The sequence below is a fragment of the Neophocaena asiaeorientalis genome, unplaced genomic scaffold, assembly GCF_003031525.2.
Source record: "Neophocaena asiaeorientalis asiaeorientalis breed wild unplaced genomic scaffold, Neophocaena_asiaeorientalis_V1.1 scaffold476, whole genome shotgun sequence".
NCBI lineage: Eukaryota > Metazoa > Chordata > Mammalia > Artiodactyla > Phocoenidae > Neophocaena > Neophocaena asiaeorientalis.
Window position 1 is genome coordinate 4,189,859 of NW_020172178.1, and position 20,731 is coordinate 4,210,589.

Consider the following 20,731-nt stretch of genomic DNA (forward strand, 5'->3'; position numbering starts at 1 on the left):
GAAAAGAGGTTCTCTTCCTTTGCTGTTATCTTTGCCACAATGATGTAAAGCCTGACTAAGACAGAGACCAGCATAGAGGAAATCAGAGCCAGAGAGGGAGAAAGATAGATTCTTACAGATATCATTTTTGTGACTAGATCCAGCTATGCCTGAAGTCTGCCAGCCCTGGATTTCTTAGTTACTGGAAGCAATAATTGAATTTATCTCACTTGCAACCCAGAGATCCAGGTTAATATATTCTTGTAAGAGGGAAAGAAAAAAACTGGCAGTTAATGGTATAGTTGAAGAGAAAGGAGAACAGAAGAATTGAAAGAAATGACAACTAGTTTCCACTGGCTGAATAGCCTGGCCTTTGAAGGGTTGCTTGGAAAGGCATTCTGAGTTTAAAAGATGTCTCCCTAAAAGCCAGACATTACATGTTCCTGAGAAATCCAGAGAACAGACTCAGAATCTTATTACAAATTCAGTATTTTGAATGGGTTTTCAATTTAGGAAAATCAATTTTGTTCTTCTTAATTCCACTCTGGATGATTTTTAGAACTAACAGAAAAAAATTAATAGTCACTTCAACCCTTTTAAAGCAAGAACTGCCCTCTTGTCTTCATACCAACTATTCAGTTCCCAGTTTTCCCTGAAGGCAAAAGAGACAGGGGAGAAAAAAATTATATAAAAGTGCATTTTCCTTTATCATCAAAATGTATCACAGCTCCTAAACCATATGTGTTTTGGCTGCTGGGTATAAATGTGTGTGGTTTTATAAAAGACACAGGGAGCTCAGAGATGCAATTCCACACATAGCACAGCTCCGGTGATTTTTTGAATTTCAAGTTGCACCATGGAGGTTAGCTATACTGGAACTGTACCTGGCAGTGGCCAAATTAATGCTTGCTATCAGACAAATGCTCCTTAATATCTGACAACAATAATAAAGCTTCTATCTCTGAGCACCTATTCTGAGCCAGCCTACTCAGGCACTCAGTTAGTGAGTATTTATTAAACATCTCTCATGTGTCTTCAGGAATCCCACTTAATCCTCATGGCAGTCAAATGGGGTGGTTTCGAGGATGAACGAAGGCAATGCAAGCACCACACCTGGAAAAGGATGGGGCCAAGATATAGAGGAAACTCCAGGCAAGACCACCTAATATCTAGAGAGATCTGCAAACTCTTACTGACATTCCTTTGGAGATGTGTATAACAGAGGTGAACTGCCTCTGTCCCATAAACATACAAATAGGCTTGTTTCTCTCGTTTTGCACCTGATGTGGCTGCTTAGATGGGCTGGACTTCACCAGTGGAAGAGTCAGGCTAATAAAACCTGTTATAATTGGTGTTGCTTTCTCTTTAAGACTTTCAAAGCCCAGGAGTGGCCACAAATGTGGGTGCAAACTGGAATAGAGTTTTGTTTAGTGGAGGTCTAATGACAGAGGATCCCATTTTACTTATATTATACCAACGACGTTTGTGATAATTTGGGGGCAGCCCCAGGGACTGGCAGGAACTTCAGATTCTATTTGGTCTTCTCTGTCCATCCTCTCTGCCTCTCTCCCACTTGCTTAATACATTTTCCAAAACTTCTCCAAGCTCCCTTTCTTAAGACTGTACGTTTTTCAAATGCTCTCCTTGCTTTTTCCTTTTACTCATTAATTACAATGAAAACTTTCTGCTAAATCTGGAGAATGTGGCCTTGTCTGTGGCAAGGTTTTTCATACACTAGCTCCCAAGTCCCAGATAACTTCATCAGGCTACAGTTTTTTCTTCAAGTGATTTCAGGACAAAGCCAATTTTGGACGGCAACTCAGCAGAAGGCTACAAAACTGTGCATATTTTATCTTTCTTATGAGTTGTTTTTATTATACCCACCCCCCAAAGATAATACCAGGACAAAATTAAATGTCTGGGGTAGGGCGAGGCTTAGGTCTGTCAAGCCTAAAAACCTTTAATCCTCTCCTTCCCTGTAATGAGTTTGAGATGCCAATGATTTGGTTTCCCCCAAGCCTTTCTGGGTACAAGCCAATGGATGTTTAATTTCCCAAACTGGCTCTGTGAGAAGATTTATTTCCTTGTGTTTGTCTTGCTAACAATATTTGTTCTAAACTTTGCACAAAACAAGGAGGAAATGCTGATTTTTCTATTTATTTATTTTTTTAAGAAAGAGGTTTTTACAAAGCGAAAAATTTACTGCTGAGGGAGTACGCTGGAAGGCCAGTTTGGCTTTGGCAAAGCAAGCAAGGTGGAAACCCACTCGACCTGGCACTCTGGGTTCCTTCTGTCACCTTTCTGTGACAGCTTACCTTGGATAGAAAGTTCCTGTTGAACTGTTTCTACTCAGTCCTGTCCTGTATTGTATCAAGCTGTTCTTGTTTTGCTGTTTGCCCCTCTATATCCATCCTTCAAATGTCACTGAGCACATCCTTGGGGTCTTTTTGTTCCCCAGTCTAAGATTCCGTATTCAAGGCCTATTGCCTTCACGGAAATGTCTTCCTATACCTAAACTCAAGTGTCATCACTTTGTCTATGTTTTGCTGCATCATTAGTCTTCATCTTGTTCATGCTTCCTTTCTACTTAATTATCTGGAGGAATGGGTCTTCTCATTAGGGCCAGCCCAGAGTGTCTAACATGATGGAGATGATTCATACTGAATAACAAATTATTCAGTTGATAACATTACCCATTCTTGAATTTTGAAAGTCATTTCATTATTTAATAAAAGATATGTAGTCTCATAATATGAAAATTTGAGCAACACAAAAAATGTAAAGATAGCATAATTAAATTACTAAAATGCTTTCATTTAAAAAATGACTTTTAATAGTTAATATATTTTTAAACCTCTCTCTAATACATACATATATATAAAAAGCTACATAGTTTGATGGATACATAGATGGAAATCATTTTGGTAAAATGTCACATTTACTAGGCATACTACTTTTTAGGGTTTTAAAAATAAATGTATTTGCATATAAAAGAAAAAAAGAGCTGTGAAACTGCAATCATTGTTGAACTCAAGTTAAATGTCTTTTAACAATGAGGATTACTACATACTACTATATATAAAATAGATAAACAACTCAGATTAGCCCTCAATACCCAGGTTCAGTTGCAAAAAAAAATGTGAAAAACAATTAGAAGTTAGGAATCATTGGCATTTTATTGTTTGATTCTTAAAAGAATTGCTGTAAATATAACTTTTAGACCGTATTCATTGATTCTTTGCCATGAAAGATGAAGACATTTGCAAAAATACCTTTACTTGTACTTTTCTCCCCTCCCTTTGGTTTTTTTCAGCTATATTATTGTTTTTATATTGCCAAGGTTTATAACATGTATTTTTTTCTATAACCATCAATCCAACAGTTGCCTATTCCTAGCTCAACAATATGATTCTAAGTGCCAGCCTTCTAATTTCTTTTCTATTTCTAAATGCTTTATTTTGATCCTCCCACCCCCAGGAAAGGCTCATTTCTCAAGTTCTTCACTGTTTGAGAATTTCTTTTCATGACTCTTGTACATGAAGGACATTAGATAATATTGCTAAGCAGGAAGATACATTCTACTGAAGGGGGTAAATCAATTTATAAAATTAGAATTTAAAAAAAAAATTTAATTTAAAAAAATTTTTTACACTTTTTTTATTGAAATACAGTTGATTTACAATGTTGTGCTAATTTCTGCTGTACAGCAAAGTGACTCAGTTATACACATATATACATATTTTTAATATTCTTTTCCATTATGGTTTATCCCAGGAGATTGGATATAGTTCCCTGTGCTATACAGTAGGACCTTGTTGTTTATCCATTCTAAATGTAATGGTTTGCATTTACTAACCCTTATCTCCCAGCATCTTAATTAATATCATAATTTTAATTTCAAATAAAAAATTATCACACTGGCCTCACACAACCAGTTTTCCCAATATCCTTTATGGGTGTGATTTTTAAAACTATGTAAATCACAAGATTAATAGTAAATGTAAACAGAAGAAATTATAAAGATCTAGATAAAATGTTTGAATATTCTAAACAGATAATATCTTAGATTAATATCCCATGAAAATGATAATGTTTTGAAAATAAAACCACTTTTGGAGTTAGAAGTGTTTTTAGAGTTAATGTCTCTCCTTTTTTTCACTATTTTTTTTTCTAGAAAATTAGAAATTTAGAAATAGAATGTATTGAAACAATAAGTGCAAGGAGGGACCTTGAGAGAGGCAGATAAAATGAGGGAGAAATGCCCACAAAGCCTTATATTCTAATGATCCCATTGGTGAGTTCATCCCAAGCACAGCTGGGAATTCAGCTGAGTGGATTAACCGTCCTGGTGAAGGCTGTATTTTGCAGACACTTGTTGCCTATTTTGTTGTCCTTCCCTCATTTAAATTTCTTTACAATGAAATGTTACAAGAAAATGGAATGAATTGTATTATGGGTTGGGGTGACAGCATTTTTTGTTTTGTTTTGTTCACCTGGTGAATACTTAAAGATAAGAATGATTTGATATAATGTTGATGTGATTGGTTGAGCCAGCTCCATCGTGGAGGATAGCATGGGAAGGAATTTAGGATTGGACAGAGGTTGAGATCTTGAAGGGATGGAATTGGACCACATTGGCCTGTGAATTAGGAATTACCAACATGCTTTCTAACTGAGGATATTGCTAAAGCAAAGGGAATCCCAGGACTGAGAGATGACAGAGCTTTTACAAATGTGTTTGGCACACTGGTGGTGGTGGTGGTTCCTGACTTGATGTAATTCCCTGGAGGACTCTATATATCCAAGGCATTAGATGAGCAAGGATTCTTAAGACATGCATCTTTTCCCTCAGAAGCTGGGAAACACTGCACTGCAGTCTTCTGACATTGGCTTTTGTTAAAGAGAAACCTGCGGCTAACTTGCTTATTTTCTTCTTTGTAGGTAACTAGCTTATTATTTTTTTTTTCTACATTGATACCCATAGTTTTCAGCCTTCATCCTTATTCAGTAACCTTTATATATCTTGATGCTGTTCACCCCTGACAAATTCTTCCCTGGGGACTAGGAAGCCCCTTCGCAGGTGGAGACTGTCTGTGATGGAGGGGGGAAGCCTCGGAGGAGAGTACAGCAACAGGGGTGCGGAGGGCAAAGCGGAGAGATTCCCGCCCAGAGGATCGGTGCCGACCGGCACTCACCAGCCCGAGAGGCTTGTCTGCTCACCCGCCAGGGCGGGCGGGGGCTGTGAGCTGAGGCTTGGGGAGGTCAGATCCCAGGGAGAGGACTGGGGTTGGCTGCGTGAACACAGCCTGAAGGGGGCTAGTGCACCACAGCTAGCCGGGAGGGGGTCCGGGAAAAAGTCTGGACCTACCAAAGAGGCAAGAGACTTTTTCTTACCTCTTTGTTTCCTGGTGCGCTAGGAGAGGGGATTAAGAGTGCCACTTAAAGGAGCTCCAGATATGGGCATGAGCTGCGGCTATCAGTGTGGACCCCAGAGATGGGTATGAGACGCTAAGGCTGCTGCTGCTGCAGTCACCAAGAAGCCTGTGTGCAAGCACAGGTCACTATCCACACCTCCCCTCCTGGGAGCCTGTGCAGCCCGCCACTGCCAGGGTCCCGTGATCCAGGGACAACTTCCCTGGGAGAACAGGGTGCGCCTCAGGCTTGTGCAATGTCACACTGGCCTCTGCCGCCACAGGCTTGCCCCACATTCCGTACCCCTCCCACCACCCCGCCTGAGTGAGCCAGAGCTCCCGAATCAGCTGCTCCCTTAACCCCGTCCTGTCTGAGCGAAGAACAGATGCCCTCAGGTGACCTACACGCAGAGGCAGGGCCAAATCCAAAGCTGAGCCCCGGGAGCTGTGCGAAAAAAGGAACAGAAAGGGAAATCTGTCCCAGTAGCTTCAGGAGCAGTGGATTAAATCTCCACAATCAACTTTATGTGCCCTGCATCTGTGGAATACCAGAATAGACAACAAATCATCCCAAATGAAGGAGGTGGGTATTGGGAGCAATGATATATATATATATTTTTTCCCTTTTTCTGAGTGTGTATGTGTATGTTTCTGTGTGTGATTTTGTCTGTATAGCTTTGCTTTTACCATTTGTCCTAGGGTTATGTCGGCCCGTTTTTTTTTTGTTTGTTTTGTTTTGTTTTGTTTTGTTTTGTTGAGTATAGTTTTTAAGCACTTGTTAGCACTGGTGGATTTGTTTTTTGGTTTGGTTGCTCTCTTCTTTCTTTTTTTAAAATTACTTAAATTTTTTTTATAATTATTTTTTATTTTAATAACTTTATTTTATTTTATCTTTTTTCTTTCCTTCCTTCCTTCCTTCCTTCTTTCTTTCTTTCTTTCTTTCTTTCTTTCTTTCTTTCTTTCTTTTTCTTTCTTTCTTTCTTTCTATTTTTTCTCCCTTTTATTCTGAGCCATGTGGATGACAGGCTCTTGGTGTTCCAGCCAGGCATCACGGCTGTGCCTCTGAGGTGAGAGAGCCAAGTTCAGGACATTGGTCCACAAGAGACCTTCCAGCTCCACATAATAATAAATGGCGAAAATCTCCCAGAGATCTCCATCTCAATGCCAAGACCTAGCTCCACTCAACGACCAGCAAGCTCCAGTGCTGGGCACCCTATGTCAAACACCTAGCAAGATAGGAACACAACCCACCCATTAGCAGAGAGGCTGTCTGAAATCATAATAAGACCACAGACACCCCTAAACACACCACCAGACATGGACGTGCCCACCAGAAAGACAAGATCCAGCCTCATCCAGCAGAACACAGGCACTAATCTCCACCAGGAAGCCTACACAACCCATTGAACCAACCTTAGCCATTGGGGGCAGACACCAAAAACAATAGGAACTAACAACCTGCAGTCTGCGAAAATGAGACCCCAAACACAGTAAGTTAAGCAAAATGAGAAGACAGAGAAACACATAACAGATGAAGGAGCAAGGTAAAAACCCACCAGACCTAACAAATGAAGAGGAAATAGGCAGTCTACCTGAAAAAGGGTTCAGAATAATGATAGTAAATATGATCCAAAATCTTGGAAATAGAATGGAGAAAATACAAGAAATGTTTAACAAGGACCTAGAAGAACTAAAGGGCAAACAAACAGTGTTGAACAACACAATAAATGAAATAAAAAATTCTCTAGAAGGGATCAATAGCAGAATAACTGAGGCAGAAAAACGGATAAGTGACCTGGAAGATAAAATAGTGGAAATAACTATTGCAGAGCAGAATAAAGAAAAAAGAATGAAAAGAATTGAGGACAGTCTCAGAGACCTCTGGGACATTAAACACACCAACATTTGAATTATAGGCATCCCAGAAAAAGAAAGGGACTGAGAAAGAATTTGAAGAGATTATAGTTGAAAACTTCTCTAATATGGGAAATGAAATAGTTAATCAAGTTCAGGAAGCACAGAGAGTCCCATACAGGATAAATCCAAGGAGAAACACGCAAAGACACATATTAGTCAAGCTATCAAATATTAAGTACAAAGAAAAGATATTAAAAGCAGCAAGGGAAAAATAACAAATAACACACAAGGGAATCCCCATAAGGTTAACAGCTGATCTTTCAATAACCAAGAGATCACTGAAGAAATCAAAGAGGAAATCAAAAAGTACCTACAAACAAATGACAATGAAAACACGATGACCCAAAACCGATGGGATGCAGCAAAATCAGTCCTAATAGGGAAGTTTATAGCAATATAATCCTACCTTAAGAAACAAGAAACATCTCAAATAAACAACCTAAACTTACACCTAAAGCAATTAGAGAAAGAATAACAAAAAACTGCCAAAGTTAGCAGAAGAAAAGAAATCATAAAGATCAGATCAGAAATAAATGAAAAAGAAATGAAGGAAATTATAGCAAAGATCAATAAAACTAAAAGCTGATTCTTTGAGAAGATAAGCAAACTTGATAAACCAGTAGCCAGACCTATCAAAAAAAAAGGGAGAAGACTCAAATCAATAGAACTAGAAATGAAAAAGGAAAAGTAACAACTGATACTGCAGAAATACAAAGGATCATGAGAGATTACTGCAAGCAACTATAGGCCAGTAAAATGGACAACCTTGAAGAAATGGACAAATTCTTAGAAATGCAAGACTTCCTGGTTCTAAGACTGAACCAGGAAGAAATAGAATATATGAACAGACCAATCACAAGCACTGAAATTGAAACTGTGATTAAAAATCTTCCAACAAACAAAAACCCAGGACCAGATGGCTTCACAGGTGAATTCTATCAAACATTCAGAGAAGAGCTTACACCTATCCTTCTCAAACACTTCCAAAATATAGGAGAGGGAGGAACACTCCCAAACTCAATCTACGAGGCCAACATCACCCTGATACCCAAAACAGACAAAGATGTCACAAAGAAAGAAAACTACAGGCCAATATCACTGATGAACATAGATGCAAAAATCCTCAACAAAATACTAGCAAACAGAATCCAATGACACATTAAAAGGATCATACACTGTGATCAAGTGGGGTTTATCCCAGGAATGCAAGGATACTTCAATATACGCAAATCAATCAATGTGATACACCATATTAACAAATTGAAGGAGATAAACCATATGATCATCTCAACAGATGCAGAGAAAGCTTTTGACAAAATTCAACACCCATATATGAAAAAAACCCTCCAGAAAGTAGGCATAGAGGGAACTTACCTCAACATAATAAAGGCCATATATGATAAACCCACAGCCAACATCATCCTCAATAGTGAAAAATTGAAGCCATTTCCACTAAGATCAGGAACAAGATAAGGTTGCCCAGTCTCACCACCATTATTCAACATAGTTGTGGAAGTTTCAGCCACAGCAATCAGAGAAGAAAAAGAAAGAAAAGGAATCCAAATCGGAAAAGAAGAAGTAAAGCTCTCACTGTTTGTAGATGACATGATATTATACATAGAGACCTAAAGATGCTACCAGAAAACTACTAGAGCTAATCAATGAATTTGGTAAAGTAGAAGGATACAAAATTAATGCACAGAATCTCTTACATTCCTAAACACTAATGATGAAAAATCTGAAAGTGAAATTTAGAAAACACTCCCATTTACCATTGCAGCAAAAAGAATAAAATATCTAGGAATAAACCAACCTAAGGAGACAAAAGACCTGTATGCAGAAAATTATAAGACACTGATGAAAAAATTGGACATGATACAAACAGATGGAGAGATATACCATGTTCTTGGATTGGAAGAATCAACATTGTGAAAATGACTGTACTACCGAAAGCAATCTACAGATTCAATGCAATTCTTATCATACTACCACTGGCATTTTTCACAGAAGTAGAACAAAAAAATTCACTATTTGTATGGAGACAAAAAAGGTCCTGAATAGCCAAAGCAATCTTGAGAAAGAAAAACGGAGCTGGAGGATTCAGGCTCCCTGACTTCAGATGATACTACAAAGCTACAGTAATCAAGACAGTATGGTACTGGTACAAAAATAGAAATATAGATCAATGGAAAAGGATAGAAAGCCCAGAGATAAACCCATGCACATATGGTCACCTTATCTTTGATAGAGTAGGCAAGAATATACAGTGGAGAAAAGACATCGTCTTCAATAAGTGGTGCTGGGAAAACTGGACAGCTACATGTAAAAGAAAGAAATTAGAACTCCCTAACACCATACACAAAAATAAACTCAAAATGGATTAAAGACCTAAATGTAAGGCCAGACACTATCAAACTCTTAGAGGAAAACATAGGCAGAACACTTTATGACATAAATCACAGCAAGATCCTTTTTGACCCACCTCCCAGAGAAATGGAAATAACAACAAAAATAAACAAATGGGACCTAATGAAATTTAAAAGCTTTTGCACATCAAAGGAAACCATAAACAAGGTGAAAAGACAACCCTCTGAATGGGAGAAATATTTGCAAATGAAGCAACTGACAAAGTATTAATCTCCAAAACATACAAGCAACTCATGAAGCTCAATATCAAAAAAACAAACAACCCAATCCAAAAATGGGCAGAAGACCTAAACAGACATTTCTCTGAAGAAGATATACAGATTGCTAACAAACACATGAAAGAATACTCATCATTAATCACTGGAGAAATGCAAATCAAAACTAAAATGGGATATCATCTCACACTGTCAGAATGGCCATCATCAAAAAATCTACAAACAATAAATGCTAGAGAGGGTGTGGAGAAAAGGGAACCCTCTTGCACTGTTGGTGGGAATGTAAATTGATACAGCCACTATGGAGAACAGTATGGAGGTTCCTTAAAAACCTAAAAATAGAACTACCATATGACCCAGCAATCCCACTACTGGGCATATACTCTGGGAAAACCATAATTCAAAAAGAGTCATGTACCACAATGTTCATTGCAGCTCTATTTACAATAGCCAGGACATGGAAGTAACCTAAGTGTCTATCAACAGATGAATGGATAAAGAAGATGTGGCACATGTATACAATGGAATATTACTTAGTGAAGTAAGTCAGAAAGAGAAAAACACCATATGCTAACACATATATATGGAATCTAAAAAAGAAACAAAAACAAATGGTCATGAAAAACCTAAGGGAAAGACAGGAATAAAGACATAGACCTACTAGAGAATGGACTTGAGCATATGGGGAGGGGGAAGGGTAAGGTGGGACAAAGTGAGAGAGTGGCATGGACATGTATACACTACCAAATGTAAAATAGATAGCTAGTGGGAAGCAGGCTCATAGCACAGGGAGATCAGCTTGGTGCTTTGTGACCACCTAGAGGGGTGGGATAGGGAGGGTGGGAGGGAGGGTGATGCAAGACAGAAGAGATATGGGGATATATGTATAAGTATAACTGATTCACTTTGTTATAAAGCAGAAACCAACACACCATTGTAAAGCAATTATACTCCAATATAGATGTTAAAAAAAAATCTACCAAATGAAAATTTTGCTTAAGTGATTTAAAGAAAAAAAAATTCTTCCCTGGGACCTTGGGACCTACTATGTATTTTTAATACCCAAATTCAAGTCTTTATACAAACATTAAGCTTTCTTATAGCATTGGGTATGTTCCTGTGGCCACTTAGTTGACCTCTTGATTAGCTGTGCTTAATACCATCATGCTGATTCTCCTTCCTCATATGAAGTAACTTCTCTGTGGTCATTTAAAATGTTTTTTTTTTGTTGTTGTTTGTTTCATTTAAGGTACTGTCATTTTCCCAAGAGAATTTTCTATGCCCTTATCTCTGTTTTAGTTTGTTTATTCTTTCATTATTTTTTTCTGGTTGTTTCTAATGTACATTTTGTTTCTTTTCATTTTTCTTTTGTATGCATTTTCCTTTTGTATGCATTTTCCTGACCTTGATTCCTTTCTATTTAATCCTACCATTTATTCTTTAATTTGTTGCATCCCTTTCTTGAACTGTTTTCCCAAAACACCAGTTGTCTTTAATTTCTCCCTACTCTTCATCTGTTTTCAGGTTTCGTTCTTTCTTAGATTTATGTTTCTTACCTGATTTGTTCTCATTTCCCTCCCTCTGTTCTTTCCTTTTCTCAACAACTTTTGAACACTCTGATACTTGATTTCTGTTATTTACTCATCTTCAGATAAGAGCAGTCCTTTCTGGGCTAGTATCTTGTTAAAAGATAGAGGGAAGCTAGATTCGGCTGAAGCTGTTTGTTTGTGTTGGGGTAGATATCTACATCAATTTCTGGCATTCTGGTGGCTTGTAAGCATCCCATGGAATCCCATGACCCACAGCTTCTTGTGCTATGATGTGTCCACTGTGGATTCCTCTCCCTTAGACACCTCACTTCTCCATCAAAACACGTCTCCATCAAAACACGTCTCCATCAATACTCCTTGGTGAGGAGACAGAATCTCAGAAAGTGAAGATGACACGTCTGTGCTCCACCTTCACCTCTACCAACCTTGATGTTATGTGGCACAAAACTGGATCTAGAGAGGCATTCTTCACCTGTTCCCTTTATTTCTTTTCTCCATTTTCCCTCTGTGTATAACCCACAACTCTGGGTCTAAGGATCTCTGGATGGCACTTGTAGGGATGTGAGAGCAACTTTTAGGGAAAGCTGTATTCTGTCTAAGATCTGTGTGGGCTCTTTCCTACTTTCCACGTTTGGATTCACATTTTATTATATTTGGCAGAAAATCTTCATATTTTGTGGTTTGGGGTTGTGGCCATTTCCTTGTTGCATTGAAAATGTTCTCTTCTTTAATTTTACTTTTACTTTTAGTGTGTGTGTGTGTGTGCGTGTGTGTGTGTGTATGTGTGTTTCTCAGAAGAGAGAAATACATTCTAGCTGGAATTATATCCTCTGACCATGCTTACTGCATTGTTCCAAAATGTACACATGCTTTTTTGAGATGCAGGAGAGAAAAAAAATTTATAATGGTCATGTTGAATTGTCTGATACTCTTTCTTTGTTCACTAATGATTTGCATGAAGAGAAAACTCTAATGGGGCAGAAGGGTTGTAGTGGTAGCTTGTCTATCCAGAATTTAGTGAATTTCATGACAGTCAAGGCAATTCTGAGAAAGCTGTCTTTAACAGGCTTTGGCTACTGGATTTCCAGGTTGCTTTGCCAAAAACAGTTCTACTTTTTGTCCCCGGCCTTGGAAGCTCATACAGGGAATAATAGCTAAGAATGGAAGCAACAATAGCTCAGATTTCTAAACCTGGCTTTGTCCTTACTAGCTGTATAATTTTGGTGACATTATGTAACTTTTTTAAAGGCTCAGTTTTGTCACCTGTGAAATGGGTATTTGTGTTAATCAAATGAAAATGCATGTAAGAAAGAACTTTTTAAACTGTAGGGCCATTTGCCTGAGACAGGATTATAATAATGGCAGAACAGGTAGAAAGTCTGAGAGACATGGCTTTAAATAAGAATTTCTCTCCTGAGCTGTGAGATGTTTATTTCCACTGACCCTCAATTTCTTCATCAATAAAAGAGATAGCAAGTTTATGCAAATTACTGAAAGGATTTATTGAGATGATCACATCAGTGGAGAGTAGGGAGGCAGTGATAGGGAAATTGTTGGAACTCAGTTAATAACTGGTCCCTCTTTACATTCTTGCTAATATACTTTATCATGAAAGTTTCAAGATATCTATGGGTGTCAGAAATTCAGAGGAACTTCTGCAGAACCCTCCCCCACCCCCTGTCCAATCGAGGTCAATAATATTCTTGTTTTCTGAATACTTTCTATCTACAATGACCAATGGAGCCACCAACACTGAGAAAAAAAAATAACATGGGGAGAAGGCAGACTTTGCACCAGGACTTGGACTCGCTGCAAACGTGGCTGCCTACTCTCTGGGACCACCCTGGTCTTTCTTCCTCACCTGGGTGGCCGTTTCTGGGATTGAACCCACTTCTCTGAAGTTGCAGGACTCCCATTCACAAATGGTTCCGCTTTGACTGTTCCATCTCTTACCAGCTCTCTCTGGCAGCAGAATCTAGAGCCATTCTTGCCCTGGCTAACCCTTGCTATCACAGTCTCCACTCTTCCAAAAAACATCACCAATTATGCACCTCATTTCCATGAGTATAAAATGATAGAGTTAGGCTAGATCATTTCTAGGATTGCTCTAGAATCCAAGAGGACAGATGCATGGTGAAGATTCTCTATCTCCTGGGCCAATGAGGGACAACTCTAACTAATAACAGTACCCTTTTCTATCTAGCCTGGAAGGGCCTCTGAATCCTGCCATACTACGGTCCGGCTTGTCAGCATCAGTTGTAGGTGAGTTCCAGTCTCTTCGCTGTGCATAGACCAAGAAACAATGGAGGGCAGGGATGATTTCTCCTACTTCCCTAAAAACCCAGTGCCAAGCATGGTGCCTAGTACAGGTGGCTGTTGAATGGGTGCAGAATGAATGAGTTACTCTCAGCAATCAAAGCTCTGACTCCTACATCTTTGAAGCTAGAACTGAAAAGTGATGTCATCTCTCTGGGAAGGAGCATTGAACACTCCTTTATTTATTTGAGAGAGAAGCGGCTGTCTCTCCACGTCTTGGAGATGATGTAAGTTGGGCAGAGGACAGACCATTCTCCAAAGGGAAGAAACATCATTAAGAGCAACGGCAGTTCCTGCCTAGTTGGCTTCTTCTCAGAAAGCAAAGAACAGTTACTGTAAGGAAGCTGCCTGTCTGGGCCAGCAGCTGTATCAATGAATAATTTCCTGAAAGGAAGAGAATCTGTAGAGACCGTACAATATATTTGATCTCTGTGTGCACAAGGCACACAGGACTATCTTTGACTCAAAGGAAGCGAGATAATTGTTTCCCAAACAGACTCTCGCTGGAGAGGTGCGCTACCTCCCATTCTGGTGACCCACGCACCAAAAGTCTCAGGTCTGCCCCAGACAATTATCCTGTTTTGCTAGGGAACAAATTGCTCTTTTGGGGTTATTCTGAGCAAGTTTGCCAAGTTCACAGTGATCCTGGGGGAGCCTCTGGGGGAAAAGCACTCTCTAAATCCCCTCTCCAGCCCTTTGACAGGAAAGCAGGTCATTTTTTAAAGAATTCCAAAAAAAGCAGCTAATTCTGAATGATCCGTTCCACCTTGCAAGAGGCCTTGGGAGCAATCCGTTGAGTTCCTAGTGCTGGTCTGATGCTAGGGAACCAATTTCCTATGCAAGTAATTAGGCATGCAATTAAGTAATTGTAGATGGAAAGGAAAAAGAAAAAAAAAAAAAAAGAAAGAAAAAAGAGGACAATGCCAAAAAAGAAGTTGTGTGCATTTAACTTTCAAAAGACAGCCTGTAGGACATGGGAGTTGAACCCAACTTGGATTTGATTCTTGCAAAAGACTGAATAAAATCAGGAACTTGGAAAGAGTAAAATGTCAATCTGGTGTAATGTAGTAGCTAAGAATATGGACCCTGAGGCCACCCTATGTGTGTGCAAAGCTTGGATCTGTCATTTGCCTGCTGTGGGATTTTGGGCAGGTTACTTAAGCTTTCGGCACCCCCCACCATCTCTATAAAATCAGGTTAATAATTGCACCAGCATCACATGGTTGTCAAAGTTGAAATAAATAAACATATGTGTGTGTATATATATATGGGTTATATAAGGGTGTGTGTGTGTGTAGTTTAAATCAGTGCCAGGCACTGTACAATTGTTAACTATTATTACAGTTTAACAGATGACATTTCGTATAAGTTCTGAGCAATCATTTTATAAGACAGCTGAGATACTCAACATTGTTGATGATTCTTTTCTTTTGACCTTCACCCTTTAGTATTAGAAAATCAACCCAACAGATAAAGGGTAAAGAAGTACAAAGTGCTTGGTTTGGAAATGACAAAAAAATAAGTGGCTTCTGATCCTGGCAGGCAAAGGGTCAAGGCCACAGTACCCCAGGACTCCCCAGAGAACGAGTGTTGTTTACAGTATATGTCTAAAAGAATATTCTTGCTTAGTTGGGCCTCCCCTTGGGACAGTGCAATTTCAACAGTAACTGAGGATTAATTAAAGTCCGTCCTGCTGGTGAGGGTGGCGACTGGGAAAGCAGCAGAGGGGTGCATCCTGCACCCCGCTACGGCTCCCTCTCTACACCGGGAAAGGGCCAGGTCTGCTGGAAGTAATTAGAGCAGCCCCGGGGCCACCTGACACTTCTGCCCCATTTGTATGATTTTGACTAATACTTTCGTTTCACCTCCTTTGAATGCAGGAGAGGCGAGAAATAAATTAGGAAGATGGAAACTCCCCAAACCAAACTCAATAAAGGCTGAATCCCTTCTCAGGCCACCTTGAACAGGGTTACCTATGTTTTAGACCTGCTAGGGAGCAGCCTCTGGATGGATCATACCTGTGCTATGAGCGGTGGACCCCAGCAGTTCATTTTTGAAAACAGACACAAAGGCACACCCTGGGGGCAGGGGGTCAGCTGTCTTGGAGGCTCGGTGGCTGCAGGAGGGAAAGGAGACAGGCCCCTTTATGCTCCAGGAAACATCCACGGGTCATCCACTGTCTGCTGGGCCAGCTCGCCCCGTGCCAGTGCTCTGAGACTTAGGCTGCCGCCTCTTGGACTAACCAGCCCTGCCTCACTCCAGGCAACCTTCCCTGGCTCAGAGAGCGGACTTCCAAATCAGATATGTGACTGCTTCACCGTCCTGGTTCAAATCATCCAAGAATGGACTTCTGGGGTCCACGATCCTGTCTGGCAATTGTATGCGAGATATGGATGGGAGAAAGAGTTCATAGCTCCCTGGCCCCTAAAAGGTTGAGAACCACTGCTCTAGGGCATCCCTATTCCCTTTAGGACAAAGCCCAAGCTCCTTAGCATGACAGGCCAGACTCTCCAGGATCTAGGATCACACCTCTCTTGGCAGTTCCCTCCCCTTATCACCATCATTGGAGTTTACAGCCCAAGACTAGAGCCTCTTTGGAACCCAACTCTGTCCCTCTCAGCCCTGTTCAGATGCAGATCAAGCTTTCTTGGATAACCCCCAGCCCTGCCGAGCCCTCTCACCCTGTGACTGCTTCCAGGTACCCCCGGAACCAGAAGGTGAGTTTCAAAACAGGGACCCTGTGCGCTTATGCCTGCGTTTAGCTGGGGGGAGAGTCTGATAAGGTATTGGACTGAACTAAGTAATTAGTAATAGGTTGTTGGGTATGGCAAGCAGTTCATGGCTCTATGCCTTGAATCCAAAAATGGTGACAATCAAGTGAAATCTCTTAAAAAGGAAGATTCTCGGGAGCTCTGGTTTGATAGTCACTAACCATGCGTGGCCATTTAAATTTAAATTAAATAAAACTAAACATTCCTTTCCTCAGTCATAGTAACACTTCTAGGGCACTCAGTGACCCTGCATGGCTCATGGCTTCTGTATTATTCTGTGTTATGTAGTGGATTGTACAGTGTATATACTTTTGTAGAACATTGCATAGGATATTTCCATCTTTGTGGACATTTCTGATGGACAGCTAGGCTCTAGGTAACTCAATTGCTCAAGGCTGGCACTCTGGAATTATAGAAATCTGTAAATTCCCTAGCTGTTTGTTCTCTCTCCTGCTGACCCCAGGTCTTCCTCTCAAAGTGACTGGGGTCACAGGGAAACTGGCTCCCCATTCATCCAGTGTGCATTCCCCACACTTGAATTTGTTGGATCAGAGGGGAGAGAGTAGGAAATGGAAGAGCTCTTACCCTCCTCCCTTGGGAAATCCAAACCCTTCCCTATGCTGTGGGTTACCAGCTGGGAGAGATGGGGCTCCTGGGGTCCTTGTGGAGTAGATACATCTCAGGGTGGGGCTGGAGATGGGGGTGTGGCCCGTGAAGTAGACATACCTTCCAGCTTCTCCAAACCTGGGCTTTTGGGGTTGGGCTCAGGGACAGAAAATTTCACACGTTGGGGAGCGGGGGGTGGGAACTTTAAAAACTGAAAGAAATGTTGGTGGATTTTTGGAACAAGACTAAAGTACAGAGTTTTGGCAAACTGTGTTCCCAAGCATAGGAGGCGGAGGCAAGCTCTGGCCAAGGAGCACGAGAGATTCATTACTGTGCCCCTTTGCCACCGGCTCGCAGGTGACCTCTGGCAAGTCATGCCCTTCTCTCTGGGCCAGCAGGTTCCCCATCTGTTTATTAGGGGTACAGACAAGAGCTCTCAAGATCTCTGATTCCAAAGTTGGGTGCCCAGCTGTTAGAGCAGTGCAACTGGGAATTCCATTGAGGACCATTTTGGTCCTTGGATGCAGTCTGCTCTCTTGAGGGTCCTCATGACGAAAAGACTCAACATCAGACTCACATTCACCACTCCAGCCCCTTCTGTCTCTCTAAACTGGTGGAGGAAATGAGCTACCTGGATGTGTGGAAATCTGTTTTCCATGTCTCCCCCGTGCTTGGGTGATGTAGTCCCCATCCAATTAGAAATGGATGAATAACAGCCCAGAGACTCATGGTCTGCACAGGCTTCATGCTGTCACATCCCTTCCCAGACAACTTCTTTAATATTCTCATCAACTCCTCCAGGAGATGAGGTGGAAATTGTTGTTGTGGCCACATTACAGAGACAGCCATTAGAACCCTTCAGCATAGCTCAGCAGAAGTGGCAGAGCTGGGTCTCAACTCAGGGCCTTTAGCTGAGGCTGGTCTCACTGGGCAGCTTGGCTTTGGAGCCTCCTCTTTTTGGAGGGTAGCAGGTGAGTCCATAAGCCTGTGAAGCTACATGCCATTCTGGCCAATGACTGGTCTGGAACACAACTTGACATTGTACACGTACAGTCATGGACCACATGGAGGTGCTGAAAGAATCAGCAGCTGAAACCAGGTTCATCCTTCCTTTTTCATGTAAAGCCAGAACTTGGGCAAATTCACCTCCTGCAGACTCAGTTCCTCCTTTGCAAAAGAGAAACGATTCTCTGCACCCACAGGCTTGTTTTGAGAACAGAGTCATGGTCTTGAAGCACTTAACACAATCTAGATTCCCAAACTGTTTTTTTTCCTTTCCTTATGCAAGCTTGCAAGAGTGGTTAGAAACAGACAGAGAGATGGACAAAGCTACTTGTTCCTGGCCCTGGAATGAACATGGAGGCTAGTAAGTGGATGCTTTAAAGAGGTGTGAGACTGGTTCTCTCCAGACTGTTTTGGCTGGTGAAACCTTCTGCAGGAAGTAGGGAGGCATCTTGGCTGAGGCTGTGAAAACCTGCATGGAGGCCCCAGAGCCCGAGCGCTGAGTCTTTCTCATGCACCCTATCCACCAGGCCCTCTCCAACTCCTCTGTTCACCCGTGGCATCCTACCATCCCTCCAGCCAAGTAGGCCGTGGGGAGGTGGTGGGTTCTTGCTACTGAAGGAAAGGGGCCGGGCCTTGTCCCCCTGCATGGTGGGGTGGGTGACTCAGGGTTTTTGCATAATTTAGCAAGAACTATGTGAAGCCACTCGTCTTCCCAGCTGGCAGTCCCACTCACTCTACATGAGTTTCCCAAAGGTGGTGATGAATTTCAGAGTTGGGATGAGGACAAAGCTGCCAAGTACCCGGGACGGGACAGAGCCCACAGCGAGCATGGCCCGGCTTCTCCCTGTCAGAGTAAACAAGAGCAGCCGTCAGGGGACTCTGCCCTCAACTGACCTCTTGTCCCCTGGCTCTTTTATCTTCTAGAAAAAGGAGAGGCAGACAAGGAGCCCACCGTGACCTGGGAGCCGTGGGTTCTCACCCCACTCCTCCCTAACTCTCTGTGTGACCTGAGGTTAGGGAACTCAACTATAAATTAGGAATTATGACCTAGTGTCAGGCATTGGTGGCTCATCAAATCTAAAGCAACATTGGCTTGTGCTCTTTTAAAGAAATTAGCGCCATTTTCCCAAGTACTTTTGAAGGGGCAGATTCACACAGCGCTATGGGAGCAAAGTCTCTGATCCACCCATTGAAATAGAAATGTCCTTCTTAGGGTTTGTGTATTTCCTTTTTCTCCTTGATAGTCACATGCCTTTCCTGCCACTAAGAATAACAACAAGTCAAGCCCTGAGCGCTTTACCTGCCGTTTTACTTAATCCTAAGCAGATCCACCAGGCCGCTGTGATGTTGGTGACCATTTACAAAGGAGGTGACTGTGGTTCAGAGGAGGGAAGTGCCTGCCCAAGCCCAGACTCTCAGTCACTTTAGAGCCCAATTCTGTGGCAAGCTGCTCAGCCCCCTGGGGCTCGCTCTTCTCTCTAGAGCACCCAAGCCTGGGGTCAGCCTGAGATCTCTCCCTCCGGTCATCTGGGCTCACTGTGGAACTCCCAATCTCACCACATCCCTGCTGGACTCCAGACTCTCACCATGTGGGGGACCATGGAAGTTCTTCTGGCCTCTGGGGCCAGGATCCTTCCCAGCAGGGACTGCTTCCAGGAGTTGCTTTTGTGGTGGTGGGGGGGCGGACCTGTGACAATCTCCCCCAGGGTCCTGGAAGTCACCGAAGAAAGTGGGTGGGAAGGAAGGAAAAGGAGAGGGAGAAGGAAAGGGGTTTTACACTGTATCCAAACACAAACATGAGTACCCATATTTTAAGTTGAGACTAAAATGCATCCGGGAAGGAACATTTGTCCTGGCTTCCAAAATGCAGTGTCACCAGAGAAGCAAAGTGAGAGCAGACACTTGAGGGTGTCCCTATTTTGAACATCAATTAAATCAACATGCTCAATGAAGAAGAAGAAAAAAAAAGCTTGGTACCTGAGATTATTACTGAAAAAACTGTGTTAACTCCTATATCCATCTACAGGCAGATACCAGAGGACGCATAGTATTCCTTAAAAGATGGGGCAAATGGAGGATCTAAATGTAAATTATTCAGATTTTAATAATTGTCCTCTTTCCTTAGATTGTTAAAAATTGCAATGTTTTCATTCTTCCAAGAGCATGGGATGCATCTGGAGACTGAATAGAAAGGCAGCCCTTCTTTCCAAGTGGGACACTCATGATTGAAGGTCCAGGGTGGGTGGAAGGATGCATTAGATGTTGGCCAAACCTGCTCTGAAAATTTGGCACTTCTGCTTCCTAACTCTGAGCCTCCTGAAAAGCTGCTTAAACTTGTCTGAGTTTCCTTATTTATAATATAAATTACTTTAAGAAGTTCTTGACTTTTCTGAGGACTCAATGTATCTAAAGAGTCCAACTCAGAGTCTGAAACACAAGGATCACTTAATACAAGCCTTCTGCTTACTCTCCTTCCTTCCTACCATCTGAGGGTCAAGGCTGTGGCATCTAGAAAGAGACCTAGCATCTGCTGT